Genomic DNA, 16,375 nt, shown 5'->3' on the forward strand with positions numbered 1-16,375 from the left:
CATTTGGTTTTCATGAAATCTCTAATCTAAGTGTACACCCAGGGAATTATTGAGAGCTGATCTTTGTGAAAGAAGGGCCAAGCAATGGGCTGGCAGAAATGTAGAACTGACATGATAGCTGAAATACAGTAATGGTACCTTGGGAGGTTTTCAGTCTACTTTGTTGTGCAATGTAGTCTTCAGTCTGAAAAAATGTGTGTGCAGATCTCCCACCAGTTAGCAAATCACTTCCAGTCTGTGCATTGAGAAAAATACTGCCAATATTACACTACCATTATAATCTTGCTTGGCATGCTGGTTGAACGGCTGCATATTTAATGTATTTTTATCTATGGCATTGTTTCAGATGTTACACAGACAGATTTTTGTTGAATTCATTTTCAGTCTTGGCTTTGAGACAGACCTTTAGATATATCAGTTCTATTACTTGGCACTGTCCTTACAGATCCCACAGGAAGAAAGAGATAGTGATTGAAGAGAAGCTTCTACTATAAAAACTGGTGTTTCAGTTTGTCTGTGGGAGATATGAGTAGAGTGTCACATCACACTAAAGATATACTTTTTAAAAAGGAAAATGAAAAAATGTTTGAATCCATCTGAAATGAAAGGGTTGTTTTTCTTTCACTTGCAATCATCTGGGTATAGACCGAGTCCAAGAGACAATAAGGGGAAAGAATTGTTCTGGCCTTGACTTTGCAAGACTAATCATATGTGTCTGTTTCTTCCACCAATAGCAAATTACTATCTACAAACATATTTGTAGAACCTAAATTCCATTTCTTCTTACCCACCTCAAAAAGGAGAGAATATAGCATAAATAGCAGCTGTTTTACTGCTGTAGGACAACACGCCTGTTCCCAGAAGGAATGCTTTTGAAGGACAGCCTTAACTGTATTCCAAATTTCCTTTGCTACCGTGATGCCATTTAATGCTGGATACCCTTACATCTGTTTTCTAATAAAGCAAATACAGTATAAAATAAGTATCAGAAGACTACAGATACAGTTCAATCATAATGCTCAGTCTTGTAAAAACAGGCATTGGATTCCTGATCAGTTTTATTTAATTTATTCACCCCCTGCTTCTGGGTTCTTACTGGAACTTTTCAACATTCAAGGGTGTCCCTAACAGGAAGTACAATTAGCCCTCCTTTGCTTGCCATCCTGTCCATGCTGAACAGATCATTTCATCAACACCTGTTTATGCAATCTCTCTTCCACCTGCACTCATCTCTTTGTAGCACTGATCCTAATTGTAAAAGCTAAGATATGTAGCTCAGCATTTCCCCAACACAACATGTTTCTCCTTTGTTGCTAGGGCAACTAAATTTTAGGTTAAATAGCTGCAGGTTAAAATAAAGCCTTCTTCCTACTGCCAGAAGTCCCAGGCTTCCAGTCTGCTGAGTAAATGTCCCTCTCCTGCTGTTACTGCGTTGTCTTTCCGGTATCTTCCTTCCTGCGATTGGGGTGGCTCCTGCCTTAGCAGACTCCCTTGTAGATCCCAGGGATTGTGTTATTTATATGTTTCTTTGTATGGTCAACACTGTTATCTGAAGGGCAGACTGAATTTGGTCATCAGTTATCCTTGAGCAAGACCTGCTCATTTCTCAGTGAGGATTTTTTTTTTGCTTGTTTTGAGGAACAGAAGGAAAGCAAGATGTAGCAGAGAACTCTGTCTTTGGGTTTGCTTCTCAGTCTGCACTCGAGTCCCCAGGAACACCTCTATGCAATGTGGATAAAATTTCCTGGTTTGTGCAGTATGGGAAGTCGTACTAGCTGACTTAGTTACCTATACACTTAAAATCCATGATCTACAATAGTTCTTCTCTTTAATTATTTGTGAAGCAGAATCCTCTTCCAGCTGTGAAGAACACAGAAGAAGGAGGTGTGTAGGAAGAAATCTAGTTGAAATTCTCCAGTGTAAGTCTGATCTTGTAGAGGAAGAGAGAGAATCAAATGGGTAGTACCTCCTTTTTGGAGCAGCAATGCTAATCCAGCTGTGCCTGCAGAGAGGGAAAGCTAATGAGCTGATATCCTACTGAGGGAACATGTCTCTTTAGATTTCAGAGATCCCCCAGCAGAAGAGCTTTTTCTATCTGTTTTGAGGTGAATCGTACCTTTGAGTGTGCAGTTTTTATTTTTAATATGGTTTTATGGTTTAGTGGAGAAAATAAACTGTGTATATTCGCTGCTGTGAAATAGTTTCTCTGCTCTCACAGATATAAATCTTGTGACAAAGTAACACAGTTCTTCCTCAAAGGGATCAGAGCAAGTAGATATATTCTTAGGAAAAGAGTCGTCCTTAGGTGATCCATGTGGTAACCTCTGTCTGCCACTGGACACAGCTTTCAGTCTTTCAAAGGCAGCCACAAGAAACATCAAAGTAAACAGTTCTGGAATAATCTCCTAATCTCCTGATGGAGACACCTGCCAGTGGTTGGTTTGTGCTTTGAAACATATTTCTAATTTCTCTGCTATAACCCTCTAATCTTTTGAAGGGACCCTACTAACTTTTTTTTTTTTTTTTTACTTTCCTAATTGAAATAATTAATTTTGTGGGCTAGCATTCATTTTGTAAAATAGGTTCTCTTTGAAATCTTATCCACTTTATAATGTAAGTTACTGAACTTAATAAGTGAAGTTACTGAAATCTTTCCATAGTTTTTCTTTACAGTTTAAATATCACTAGCATTATCAACCTTTTATGGAAGAAAATAAAGATCAGTAGTGTGTTTTCTAAGTTTAATTTTCATGCTTATGGTTTAGAATAAGAATGCAGACATCTATCAATAGATAGTCTTCCTCAGAGAGAAATTTATCCCTTAATTTGGGGATTGCCCATTAACTGGGATGAGCTTTTCCTGTCTATTTTAGATGTTACAAGTACACATAACACTGAAAACCTTAGCAATAAATCATGCTCCTAATTTTCTTCTTAGACAGTTCAAGAGGTTGACAGAGGCTCTTGAATTTTATGGAACCTTAGCAGGGATTCAAATAGAATCAGTAAAAATTGTCTTTTTCACTCTAACATAACAGAGCCATACATTGGAAACATAAACAGAATGCCCCTAACAGGTGTGTGAGTAACCTGGAATTACTGGAATCAAGATGTATGTTGATTTACATCAGCTGAAGTCAGTAAACTTGAAATTGTATACAAGCAAATGGCCTATGACATAAATAATATACTTTATCAGGAAACTAAGGTCCTGATTCATAAAGCAATCTTCTCAAGGGCCACCAATTTGAATATTTAACTAAAGAGATAGAGGGATATGGGCTTATTCAGCAGTGTACTTCAAAAGAAAAAAGGTCCTTTATAATTCTTCTTTCTCTAAATCCTCCATAATTTCATCTGTGGCCAAGAGATTTAAAATACGATTATATCAGGCTTTATCCTGCAAGGCTTCCAATTAGTTTTTAAGGCAATACTCATATTTTTACAGTACCAGGAGAAGCAGCAGAATTTATGGATCATTAGGCCAGTAAAGCTGAGAGGAAGGTAGTTGCAGTAAGACTTTAGGCAAAAAGTGAATGCGCCTATTATTCTCTGATTTTTATGCTTTGTGTTTATACTATATGTCACTGCCTCCATAATAATGAAAAACACTACTTTTTATAATTTTATCCTTTTCCAGTGTTAAATCTCTCACTATTTGAAGTTAAATCTCACTGTTTGAAGAGAAGGAGCATTACAAGAGAGAGAACAAATAAAAGATCACATTACCTGTCTGGATTCTCTTATTTTGGGATTTACTTGAGACTCTCTGAAAGAGGCTACTACCTTTTAAGGAAACTTATAATAACACTTGCTCTGAAAATGTCTGTGATCATAAAGTAATCCCACTTTCTTCAGCATAATAGGAGGGTAGAAATCATAATACCAGTTTTGACAGAAAATATTGCACCAACCTAATTAATTTAAAATTGATTAGGAACATTGATTAGTCAAATATAGATTGGTAACTATACATTATTCTGCTTAATACTCTAAAGTCATATGTATTCATTACTTTGCAATCTGGCAGTTTTCTGTAGGAAACAACCCTGGTCTGCTGTACCCCAAGCCAACAGCCTATACACTATTCATGGGCCCATCTCTAGTTCTGTACCATTACACTGAGTAGTCACTATGACATCAGGAATGCCAGGCTGAATTACATACACAAGAGTTTTACAAAACTAGGTCCCTGGTTAGTGTGCACTCAAGACACTGACAGTTTTCACATGTAATTTCTCACATTATTAAATGTCTTGCAGTTAACAAGAAACTTGGTAAGACAGTTTCTAACTAGGTTCATGCACATTCACAAATCTCTATGAGTAAAGTAGTCCAAGGCAGCTACTCAAAAGGTCAGGTTTCAAATGTAATGATTCAGCATTCTCAAATTCTGTGGTTTTGGTCTTTAAAACATCAAAATCATATAAATCTTTTTCTTTTTCAGTCTGACCTTCAAAAGAATTCAATTTTACATAGGTACTTTTCTTTCTCTGTGGTACTATTTTGACAGCCATTCTGATCCCTTCAGTGCTGATCCTGCTACTTCTTTCTTTTGTATCTGCAGGTGCTGTCACCAGTTTTGTAAAGGAATTCAACTTTCACCTCATGGAACCCCCAGCATGAAACACCCCAGATAAAATGATGAAGACTGAAACCTCTGACAATTACTCAAGTTACTGAAGAAAGAAAACCAAAACAAACAACACTTCACTATAATTATCTATAATTCTGTTGAAATTATAATTATATGCATTATAATAAAACTTTCAACATAGTGTGTGCATACCTAGTAATTCAGAAGAATTTATTCCCAGAGCCCTCTCCCATGATTTATCAAGAGTGCATGCATTTTCACATAAGAATTTCATGAGTTTAATTTTAAAACATTCTTTGCATGTGAAGCCTGAGTGTGTTACTATTTTCACTCATAAACAGTCCACTATGCAGATAGATTCCAGTCAAGTGGCAGAATACACCACTACTGAAGTAGGTCTACAAGTAATTTGACTCATCTACAGGTAGCTTAACTCACAGAATCATAATTTTGCTAGAAAATGCCCTAGGCAAGGAGTAAATTGTTCCAACACATACTCTTCAGTTTGCCTGACTTACCAGCTCTGTGGAAGGCTTGAGAAACATATACCAAAGCCAAGATTTCTCTCTTTTCTGGCAGTCCACACAAGAAAGAAAGTTAGTGAAATCAGTTATTGTAGGTCAAAATAATGCATTCAAGAGCTTAACCCAGTACAGATTGGAATGGTTCCTTGTGTTGATTTTCTCCCTTGCAGATCATGGGCATTGTATAAAACCTTCATACCCCTGCCATCTTTTGATCTCCCTCCTTGCAGTTTATCATGAATCAGAGACAAACATATTTGTCTGAGAATTCCCTCTTAGCTTCTCCGAGCATAGCTAAAATATCAGATTATTTGAAATTACGCTTAGCATAACAGCAAAGCTGTCCAGCTTTTTTCAGAGTCCTTACATGACATGGAAAAACTCACAGTCTTTTTTTCACCAGTGTAGCAGGGAGAGAGCAAATTAAGCCAAGCTACAAGTTACACTTTTCAGTAAAATAGCCATAAATAGGCTGCTGGTTCATTTTGTTTTGTTTTGAATATGGTGTTTGATGCCATTCTTCAGAGAACAGCTTAAAATATCAAATGTAAGCCTATGTGCTGTTCAGTGGATTAGCTGTTCTATCTTATTGGCTGCTCACTCTTTAAAAGTCACATGATCATACAGTCTTATTTACATGACCTGGAGGGATATTCTGAGGTTTGTGAGTCTCTCTTTTTTTTTCACAAATTACACAAGTAACAGCAAGAACCAATTTTATAGAAGAGATCTCTAGCAGCTGTCCATAACGCCATGCACAGGGATACTTCCTACCTTCACTGAATAGTCTCATAAATAGTTTAAAATAACAGATCCTGCTATGAAGCAAACCCACAATCACATTCTTCTGAAATTTTTGACATCTGTATTTTCCCCAGAGAGATTACAAATCATATTCAGAATGAAATGTAGGAGAAATAAGTAAGACTTCACTACAAATTAAACAATGCTGACCCCTGGTGAAATGGTGACACCCAGCTGTCCTACTCTCCTACCCACTTGTTACCTTAATTATTACAAGATACCTTTGGGGGCCAGTAAGAAAACACTCCAAGATGCATTTGATTCAGTTCCTTGTACCAAGTACCCTTGCCTCCCTAATTAGTTTTGGCAAACAGTGGCAGATATTATTTATTTCCCTATAAAACTATAGTTAATTTATTCTCTAATTTATCTTCAAATATGGATGAACAGCACTGAGGTACTGTAGTCAAATGAATCAGACATACATGAATGTCTAAACCAGGAAAACGACAACACATATATCAGTGGGCTTTAATTTCCTGTGATAACAAGATTTTTTTTTTCTTCCCAGGAATTGCACTGATAGCTTTCTTCTAGAAAAGCCAAAAAAAAAATGAATTAGATTAAGCTACATTTTAACATTTATTTTTCTCATTAGTGGATAACCATAAAACCACTGCTGCATTCAGCAATAAGTTTCTCTTCACAAGTTAAGAGAAATTAGATGCTGGATTTCAACCTGCATATTTTTGCTTTGAGATAAAATTAAAACATCTAAGCTTTGATAAATCTATGAAAATAGCGAGGTGGTTTCTTTTTTTAAATCTCCAGCAGGTCCAAGAAAACATTTCAAAATTATAGTTAATATAAAGCAGCACTTAGAAGAAGGAAAATACTTTTGACTAATTGAAATCATTCTGGACTAAGATGTTAATTGTCATGACAATTTTTGTAGCTTCCATTTCAGGCTTTCAGAAGGATTAGTTTAACAAAACAACACAAAAACAAGATGCAGGAAGACAGAGCTAGATTTCAGGGGTAAGCAGGTCCCAGGTAGCACTCACAAAACACAAAGCAACTTGATGCTCTACACATAGTGGGCTTATTTTTTCATTTGCATCAGCAGAGGGAGACTGCTCTTCTTCAGGACATGGACCAAGGCTTCCAGGGCTCACAAGAGTACCCTGAGGTCTAGGATTTTCTGAGATGGGGCTCGAGTTGCTTTGGGTACAGAGAACAAATTTGTAAGACACCAGTTTGAGGTTCCTGGTAAAAATTACAGCTGAGCCTGATTTCCCACAGCCTACTGGAAGGTTATTAATCTGGTGGCTGTAAAGTAGAAGGGATTTGTGTTAATACTGCAAATAGCTTCTGTTGTATCATAGTCTCGGTAAGTGCAATGAACCAGAAAAGATGTTTCAGGGAAAAAAAAAAAAAAAAAAAAAGAATGGATTTTTATTACCAAGCTTTTATTTTAAGATGCTGTGTGGAGAAATTGTCTATCTTGCATTCATGGTAAATAGATTAGAGCACTCCTTGGTTGGTGAGAATGAAAGGAAGCTATGCACATTTAGATTTGATACTTTCTATGTTCTGATGCTGCAGGAGGTGATGCTGGCTGTAAAGGTAAAGGGCAAATAAGTAGAAGCAATGGTCTAGGAAATTTTATTACATTGACCTTTTCAAAGACAGAAAAAAAAATATATATATATATTTTAAGCAACTTGGAAAAGTAGAAAATTCTAAGTAAAATCTGATACTAAGTATGCTAAGAACTCTTCTGTGGCAAACTCTGAGACTAAAAATCAAAATGCAGACAATTAGAGACATTAAGCAAATGTTTTCATTTAGAAGGCTATATTTATGAGTTAGGAAATGAAGGGCAAAAGTTAACTAAAAGTAACAGAACCGAGATTTGGAGAGGGGAGACAATATTTGACATAATCTTCTGTCTTACGGTAACATGATCTTTCTTCTTTGTTGATATGCAGGTGTTTTGTTTTGTTTTCAAGTAATCTTTTCTAATGTCCTTTTCTCTACAGATATCACATGAAATCTGTGCAGTCATAATAAAAACTGTTTTATTTTTCCAAAATTCATGAGAGATTACAAAAAGGTTTCCATTGGCTTTATAATTATGATCATAAATTTAGGGTGTAATCTTTTCTATCATAAAATAAAAAAATCTGTCTAATGCTGACTACTTGGATCTCGAAACCTTGATGCCGCTATTCTTAAGAATATGCATTTAATTATACTATCCAAGGAAACTTCAGCTAGCTTAACCTGTACTTAAGACTGCAAACAACTTTTTTTTTCTTTCCCTGTGTTTAGTACATTTCACTGCAGTTCAAGGAACTATTCCATATTAGTAGAATGAATGCATTTAATTTTCCAACAACAAAGAACACCTATGCAGTTTCTAACTTTGTTTACAACTGTTACCACATCTTTCGTCTTGAGCTAATACGGGGCAGAGAGTGGCTTTTTGCAGATGAGCCATCTGCCCCAGTGCAAACATCCTCAGGAGAGCTCCAGCAGAGAAGGACTATGAGCTCCTCACTTTGAAGTTTATTCTTTCAGGTCACTTATCTTCTCTTGAAAACCCACCCTATATTTTATTAACTGCAATCTCTGCTAACCATAAACAGAGTACTCTCCATATCATAACATGTTAAAAGATATAGGTAAATAATAAGAAAATACATTATATGCTACTGAAATACAATACCTGAAATACAATAAACCCTTCAGCATGCATAGGCATTTAATCAGAGGAAAGCCTGTAAATAAATGATTTATTCATGAAGCCGGTGTATTGACTGCCACCACACAGGTGTTGTAAAATACAAATATTGAAATGATGCAGAAATGGTGATGCAGAAAAGAGAGTATTTAACTGCAGACAAATCCCAAGACAACAGTCTGATAGTTTTAAAGGTGTTCAAAGTATTTTATATCACTATAAAACTGCTGCACAGCATAAGGTATTTCTTTGGCTACAGTGAACCATGAATAATATTGTAGAAATGCTTAATTTCATTTAATAGCATTGAGATGTGCATTTCATATAGGAAATAGTCTGACTGCTTAGAAAATTTGATTCACAGCAGTCCCCAGTGAATGGTCAAATAATCTATTGTGAATAAAACCCATTGTAAATTTGGCTATTTCTCATAGCATAATTACCCATGAATAACTTTTTTTTTCATTATTCAGCTAGCTCTAGACCATAGTATATTTATTTCTAAGGTACTAAATGGTTTGAGAAACTTTTGAGTGGAAAGTTATACAGTTTCACTTAAACTTTGTACAGACATAGGGATACTGTTGTGTTCAAATACTGAATTGTATCATATATAGCACACGTGTAGCAGAGAAAATCATATGAATTTTTTCAGACTATTAAATATAATCTTCAGGAAAAGCTTTCTGTCAGAAAATTTCAAAATAACTAAGTGAATTAAATTATAAATTAATAGAAATTTTGGACCAAACTATCTGATAGTGATGAATAGTGTTCTGCCTACAGATTTTGTATCGCATAAGGTGTCCAGTCATTAGCTGTTGTGTTGTATCATTCTCTTTATTATCAGTTCTACATTTCAAGTTTCATGAATATTTGTTGTTGTAATTGAAAAAGATGTACTGCAGGTACAAGAAGTGTTTCTTTTCTACATTCAAATGAAATAAAAAAAATACTTTCTTTAGAATACAATGAGAGTTGGCAGACACCTTCATCTCTGCTTTCTCTGAGAATAGGCAAAGCCCTACTGCTTTCAGAGTAGGAATTATCTAGGCTGGCCTTGATAATAGTGGGAAGAGACCTTAAAGATCATTTAGTTCCATACTCCCTGCCATGGGCAGGGACACCTCCCCACTAGATCAGATTGCTCGAAGTCATTCATGTCTTAATCTTTTCAAACTACATTACCAGAAACCTAGTGATAAATGGCAGTGTTCAAAGCATAATGACATTAACATGAATTTTGCTTCAGAGTAGGTAAATATTCTTCCTTCTGATTTCAAATCAGGAACATTAGAAACTCAAATTATTTAGAGACTACTTCAAATATAGTAAGAAAGAAGAATGTTCATATTTATAGAGATAATGTTGTTTCTTCAAATGAGAGTGTCAGTTCTTGCCTATTGACAACAAATGTATTTTATCACCATGCTTACCATATCCTGCTACAGAATATTTATTAAGACACGTTTTGTTCCTCTAATTATGTCCACAAGGCACACGGTTATAGGAATAGAAGAACTGGAGTAAACATTTCTTCCTGCATTTATGGGCTTGTAGTTGACACTTTAATTTCTCGAGAATGTTGTCAAAATCACACAGTGCAACAAGGATCATTAGGACAAACAAAATGAGATGAACTGACAGAGGGTGGCAAACCATCTGAAATTTTAACTGAACGCTGCCTAAGCCTATTTGCAAAGTTCACTGAAGCTGTGAGATTGTTGTTTTGCACAACATGATCTTCAATGTATATGCTAAAAAACTGCTCTTCACTAGATAAAACTACTCACATGGTCTTTGATGTAATTGATAAAAGGAAACTAATGGTGTGTTGCATACCTGTAAATTAGGGAATGTAGTTGTTAAAAGAACAAGTGTTCACAGAAGCTGTGGTTTCTCTAGGAAAATATCATAGGCATTCCTCATTTATTCAATTTCTTGGTAGTAATCTGAAGTCTGTTTGAGGATTAGGTTTGATAATGTACTGAACATTTGCTGTGACCATTACGAAAAAGCTGGAGGATCTTGAGGTTTACTGAAAGAATACACTCACAGAATCACAGAATTGTCTAGGTTGGAAGAGACCTCAAGATCATCAAGTCCAACCTCTGACCTAACACTAACAAGTTGTTGCAGGAAGAACGGCCAAAAACACAACACACACCAGTACGGTCAGATCATGCTCCATTTTATTACCCGAATAGCCTGACTTTTATAGTGACCTTAACAGGGGCGGTGTGGAGGAATGGTTAAGTGAAATAAGACACGTGGATGTTGGGCAGTTAAGAGGCAATGGGCTAGTGAAGTACCATACTCAACTCACATGAGTCTGGCACGTACGCAGCTGGCTGAGAGCCAATCAGGCTCAAGGACACGATGCCCTTGAGCGATGGGGAAAGTCCCTAAGGCGGGACAGTGGCTAAAAGAAGGAGGAACTACCTGAAAAGAGCGGGAAATGTTAGCCAATCCTCAGCTTAGTTTTTGCAATATGTATGAGTTGATTATATTCGAACTAGATAAAAGGCGACTGAGCTATCCATTAAGGTTGAAGTTCATTGTTCACTCATATTGAGCGTCTGTGTCTTCCTTCCGTTGACAACAGGGCGGACAATGTCTCACACAAGATTACTGGTCAAAAGCACTCAGACAAACAATTACAAGAAAACAACCCCACCTGCAAGAAAACAACCCCCTTGTGATTAGCAGTCACGTAGACCTTGTCCTTGAAGCCAGCTACTGGCAACAATATTTCTCTAAATTCCTCAATTGGGCGATGTGGGAACACTGTCATGGGAACTTTTCATAGTCATCCTGGTAGCTTGGTTTGCTCAGCTGCAGCAAGCCATGGGATCCTTGCTCTTTCAAAAACCCCTCAACAACAAGTCCTCCACTAAACCGTATCACTAAATGTCTTTTAAAGACCTCCAGGGATGGTGACTCCACCACTTCCCTGGGCAGCCCATTCCAATGCCTAATGGTGCCATGATTCCTCATAAAATACATATAAATAGTACTTATGCATTTAGTAGTATGTGTACATAGGCTTAATAGAAAGACACATTCAGTGAGTTGTCTTTGCTCTGTTGTACCTTATATATTGCCAGAAGTTTTTTGGACTTTCTCTGAAACTCAGCTTTTTCAATAGTTTATAATAATTGTGTTCAAAAGATTGTTTAGGGTTTAGCTGTTTGTTTTTCTTTTTAATGCTTCTCCCTACACCACAATAGAACAAAAATTTGTTGCTTGAGGTTTGGATTTTCATGTTTCTTCTTTTCTAATCTTTCTATGTCATGTTTTTCTCTACACAACAGTAGAAAAAGTTATTTTATGCTTCATTAGACTGTGTGACATATTCTTCTAAGATCTAATGGTCAGCAGTATTTTCAGCAAATTGTGTGTTACACATGACTGCAGTTTACAGGAAATTATAGAACAAGTAGGTATAAAAAATGACAGGTCTGATTATGAATATATTGACAAACTTTCTTTTCTGTTCACATGCTAGTCATAAGCAGACCTTGATTTCTCTGTAAATAGCAGATATTCATAAGTATTTGCCAAATACCTTGGATAAATGATAAACTGACTTGCTATCTCTTTCTCCTGTTTGCTTATGATTGATCATCTAAACCCAATTATATTATTTCCACTTCCCACTTTGAGAAGGGGAAGGTTTTAACTGAGGAACAAAAATCAGTGCAAGTTCTTGCTCATGAGTATGTAGTATGTTTTTAAATGCTGTGCATTAATATATTTATATCTCCCTTTTGAATGTTTTTGTTGTGCCCATATCTTATAGTACTTCTCATGTTGCCCTTCTACAACTTCTCAGTGCAGAATCCTGCCAGTAAAAATTTTAATAACAAAAAATCAAGTCAAATGAGCTAGCAAAATATGAATGTTTATGAATATTTCCTTGTTAATTTCAAGTAGCTAACACCTGCATAACAAAGGTGTTTAATTAATTATTATTATTATTTTTTAAACAAATCATTATATTTCTTTAAAAAAAATAGAATCCTATAAAGAGATCTTTCTTAAAACAACCACTAGTTATGAATCTCCCCATTGTGCTTCATAACTGCAAGGAACACTTCTGTTTTGAATGTATCAAGATACATTGTGTAGGCACTACCTTTACACATCAGTGTGTCATCAAATGCTATTTACCTTATGTTAAAATAACACCTCCAAAAAATTTTGTGGGAGTCTGAAAAGATTTGGGTTCAATATTGCAATAAATGACCTATGTTCAATTTAAAAATACTCTACTACCAGTCCAGACCAACTAACTGGCTGGTGGTTGGCAGTGATGCAAAATAGCTTCACCTGTAAGCTTATAAAACTGGCCTAAGACTGCAATGCCCCCAGCATTAACTGAAATTGTTTGAATTGTCATTTCAAGATGTCAGTGTTAGATGTTTTCGTTACATTTTTGCCAAGGCTGTTTCTGGTTTAAGTATAGTAGGAAACATTATATTGAAACACAGTTTAAAAACAGGTTGTAAAATGTTTTCAAGTTCTGAATATGGATGAAACACTTGCAATTTGGCAGATTCATTTTTCCCTCAAGATGAGTGTGCTACATCATCAAGTTAAATGTAGTTAAGCTGTCATAGTTCTTAGCTTAGTGTGCTTTGTTTCTCATATCTACAGGTAGTCCTTTAAAAATGAGTTAGCATGAGGGTCAGTAAGAAATCTAGACCAGTGGAATCCTTTTTAAAAGATCAGCTCTGACTATTTTCATTTTCATCATCACATCTTAATGATCCATAGAGTGATAAAAAAAAATGAACTACTCAAATCATACAAATGCACGTCACATCACCTTTACAGACAAAAGGATTACTTTATTACTGACTCAAATGTCCTATAACATTACTTTAACTTTGACGAGTAACTTTGAAACTGATCCTGCAGTTTGCTCTTGCACTGGTATAGATGTCTGGTTCTGTGTCACAGCTCTGAACAAGCAAATGTTCAGAGTTAGCATCAGAAATGCATTCTAGCTAGCATTAGAAATGGCCAAAGGCTTATTCCAAAAGGTACTGAAGCCAACAGACCAAGACCTCTGGCCCACTGAGCAGCCATTTGACACACACAAAGTAATTTCACTGCTAAACAATAACTTTTACAAAATTCCTCATTCTTTTTACTGACTCGTAAAACCTACTATCTCTCAGTTTTATGCATGTTTTTCCTTGGGCATCCATGTTTGCCTCCTGTTTCTGATACAAGCACGGTCCCTGGGGTGTGGGGAGTAGGGGTGGATGATGCCTGGGATCTCACCAGCACAGGCAAGTAGCCAACATGCTGGCTGTGAGCTTCACCTCCAACCTGGTCTCATTTCACAGTTGCTCAATTCCATTGAGGTCTCCAAGCTAGAGACCTCTACAGCGGCTGGCAGACAGTGAAATATTTGATTATGTTGATGCCACAATGTGCATTACAGCAGCTGTTGTTGAGTGTTGGCTCTGGGAATAGACAAAAAGGACAGAGCTTTTCTCAGCCAAGACTGACACGTGGAGGAAGTAGCTCAGATTCCCAGCCAAGCGTTCTGTGAGCTCTGCTCCAATTGGGGTTTGTCATGAGCCTCATATAAACTGTGGACGCCTACTTGAGAAATTGTGCAGAGACCTCAGCATGAAAAATAGAAAACTAGATTCTGTTCTGTATAAGGTTTGTCCTAACCAAACTAATATCCATGAGAAGACTAAGCAATGTGTCTCACCCCTTTTACACATCTGTTCTGGAATTCTCTTCTCCTTGGGTGAAGCACAGCATGCAGTAGAAGATGGGATGCTTTTGATGAGCCTTAATTCATGGTCTCTCAGTATGAACTAAGTAAGGTCCCAAGTTTCTGTCCATGTTACATGGGATTGCACAAGACACAGTAAGACACAAGAGCAGAGAGGTGGAAGACATATTTGAGCAGTTTTGAGCAGTTTGCATTTTAATGGGCATGTGAAGAGAGGAAAAGTAGTATGGGATGCAAGAAGAGTTCAATCTTAAATATTCATAAGCGGGACTCCTGCTTAACACTCAAAAAAAAAAAAAAAAAAAAAAAAAGCATTATGGACACTGCATTTGTTTTCTCTTTGAAGTTATTTTGAGATTTTTGATGTGTGCTCTGGTCAATGGTTTCAAGTGCTGATGTATAATCTTGATGGCTAGAGGAAGGCCTTGGGGGGAGGGGGGGGGGTGGAAAAAAAGTAAGAAAAAATGAGCAAAAGTAAGGACAGGAGAGAGGAATGAGGGGAGAGATAAGAGAGCCAAGGAGAGAAAAGATTCTTTTTCTCTGAAGACGGGTTTTACATCAACCATTAAATAACAGTTTCAATAAAACCTTAAGTCTTTGTGACACTTTATGAGTGAAAGCAATAGCATAAAAATAGCTGCATTAAGCTGACATAAGTCTTGTTTCAGTATTTTATATTAAAGATACTGAAACATTCAGTTGTAACTATACTGATTAAACAATGTTGTTGGATGGAGACTCTAAAAGCACAATCTCTAAAACAACTAACTGTCTTTTCTGGTGAAAAACATAGTGAGGTATGTTTCCTGGTGCTTGCAAGCATTTTTGTCAACAAAGCTTCATTTCAGGAATTAGAGTCAAAAGTGCCTATCTGCTGTTAAGTGATTCTGTTTAATTGTCATTCTCTTCTCTATAATTTGGTTCTGTGTAAAGTGGTATTTGTCAGAAGTATTTTGATAAAGACTTTTGAAACTGTTGTTCAAACAAACACTTATGTTATTAAAATTCAAATACAATAAAACAATCTCATGAAACACAAACTACTGACAGCAGACAAATATTTTGTGTTAACATACCTTTTGTAAAATAAAAGTAAACACTGACATTTCTGTATTCCTCTCTCACTCAGCAGTAGCTAAAGCAGTCTGGAGAAGGCTTTTCTTCTTAAAGGTAATGAACGTAATGCCTCAGCAAAAAAAAAAAAAAAAAAAAAACAGACATGAGGTTTCTTTGGGTAAAATTATCATATAGTTTATCAATAAGTTTAGATGATTAAATCAGATTATCAAAGCTTTTAACAATTAAATACTAAATCCCAGTAAGAATACATACAAAGTTAAGAGAAAACAAGTTGATCCCTTTACTATAAAATCATATATGCTGTTTGCTGCTAAACGACTTGAGAAATTACTCAGTATTCTGTAGGCTTTGGAGCCTAAAAGCTGATAAAACTGCTTATGCCACAGTAAATTATGAACTGTATGCACTCTTCATACATGAAAGACTATTCTTCCAGGTGAAGGATCCTCCTGTATCCAAAGGGATAAGCTAGTGAATTAGAGACACATTGGAGATGTGTCTCTAACATCTCGCTAATGTCGCTAACATTAGAGATGAATCCTGATAAATTTTTTTATCAGAATTTGAATGCCAAAGAGTTATTGTAATTAGATAATTTTACAAGTCTTGCCTTGTACCCATAAGAACTCTATCATTTCTCCTAAATAGGTCAGTCCATCCCAGCCATTTTGTGAAAACTATAATACCTCAGCTTATCACAGAATGACAGAATTTCTAGGTTGGAAGAGACCTCAAGATCATCGAGTCCAACCTCTGACCTAACGCTAACAGTCCCCAATAAACCATATCCCTAAGCTCTACATCTAAACGTCTTTTAAAGACTTCCAGGGATGGTGACTCCACCACTTCCCTGGGCAGCCTGTTCCAATGCCTAACAACCCTTTCGGTAAAGAAGTTCTTCCTAACATCTAACCTAAAACTCC

General features: G+C 36.2%; 1 long non-coding RNA gene across 1 annotated transcript in view; it reads right to left on the reverse strand.

Annotated features, from left to right (window-relative positions):
* Nucleotides 1-1,040: 1,040 nt before the first annotated feature.
* The window catches only part of LOC311431975, a 37,269-nt gene continuing 21,934 nt past the window's right edge, over nt 1,041-16,375 (reverse strand). Inside the window, exons 4-5 of the long non-coding RNA XR_014689747.1 lie at nt 15,449-15,558; nt 1,041-2,002 (exon numbers count right to left, since the gene is read on the reverse strand). This is a non-coding gene — a long non-coding RNA (uncharacterized lncRNA). The remainder of the gene's footprint in view (nt 2,003-15,448; nt 15,559-16,375) is intronic.

Source organism: Aythya ferina, assembly GCF_964211825.1.
Source record: "Aythya ferina genome assembly, chromosome: 2".
Lineage (NCBI taxonomy): Eukaryota > Metazoa > Chordata > Aves > Anseriformes > Anatidae > Aythya > Aythya ferina.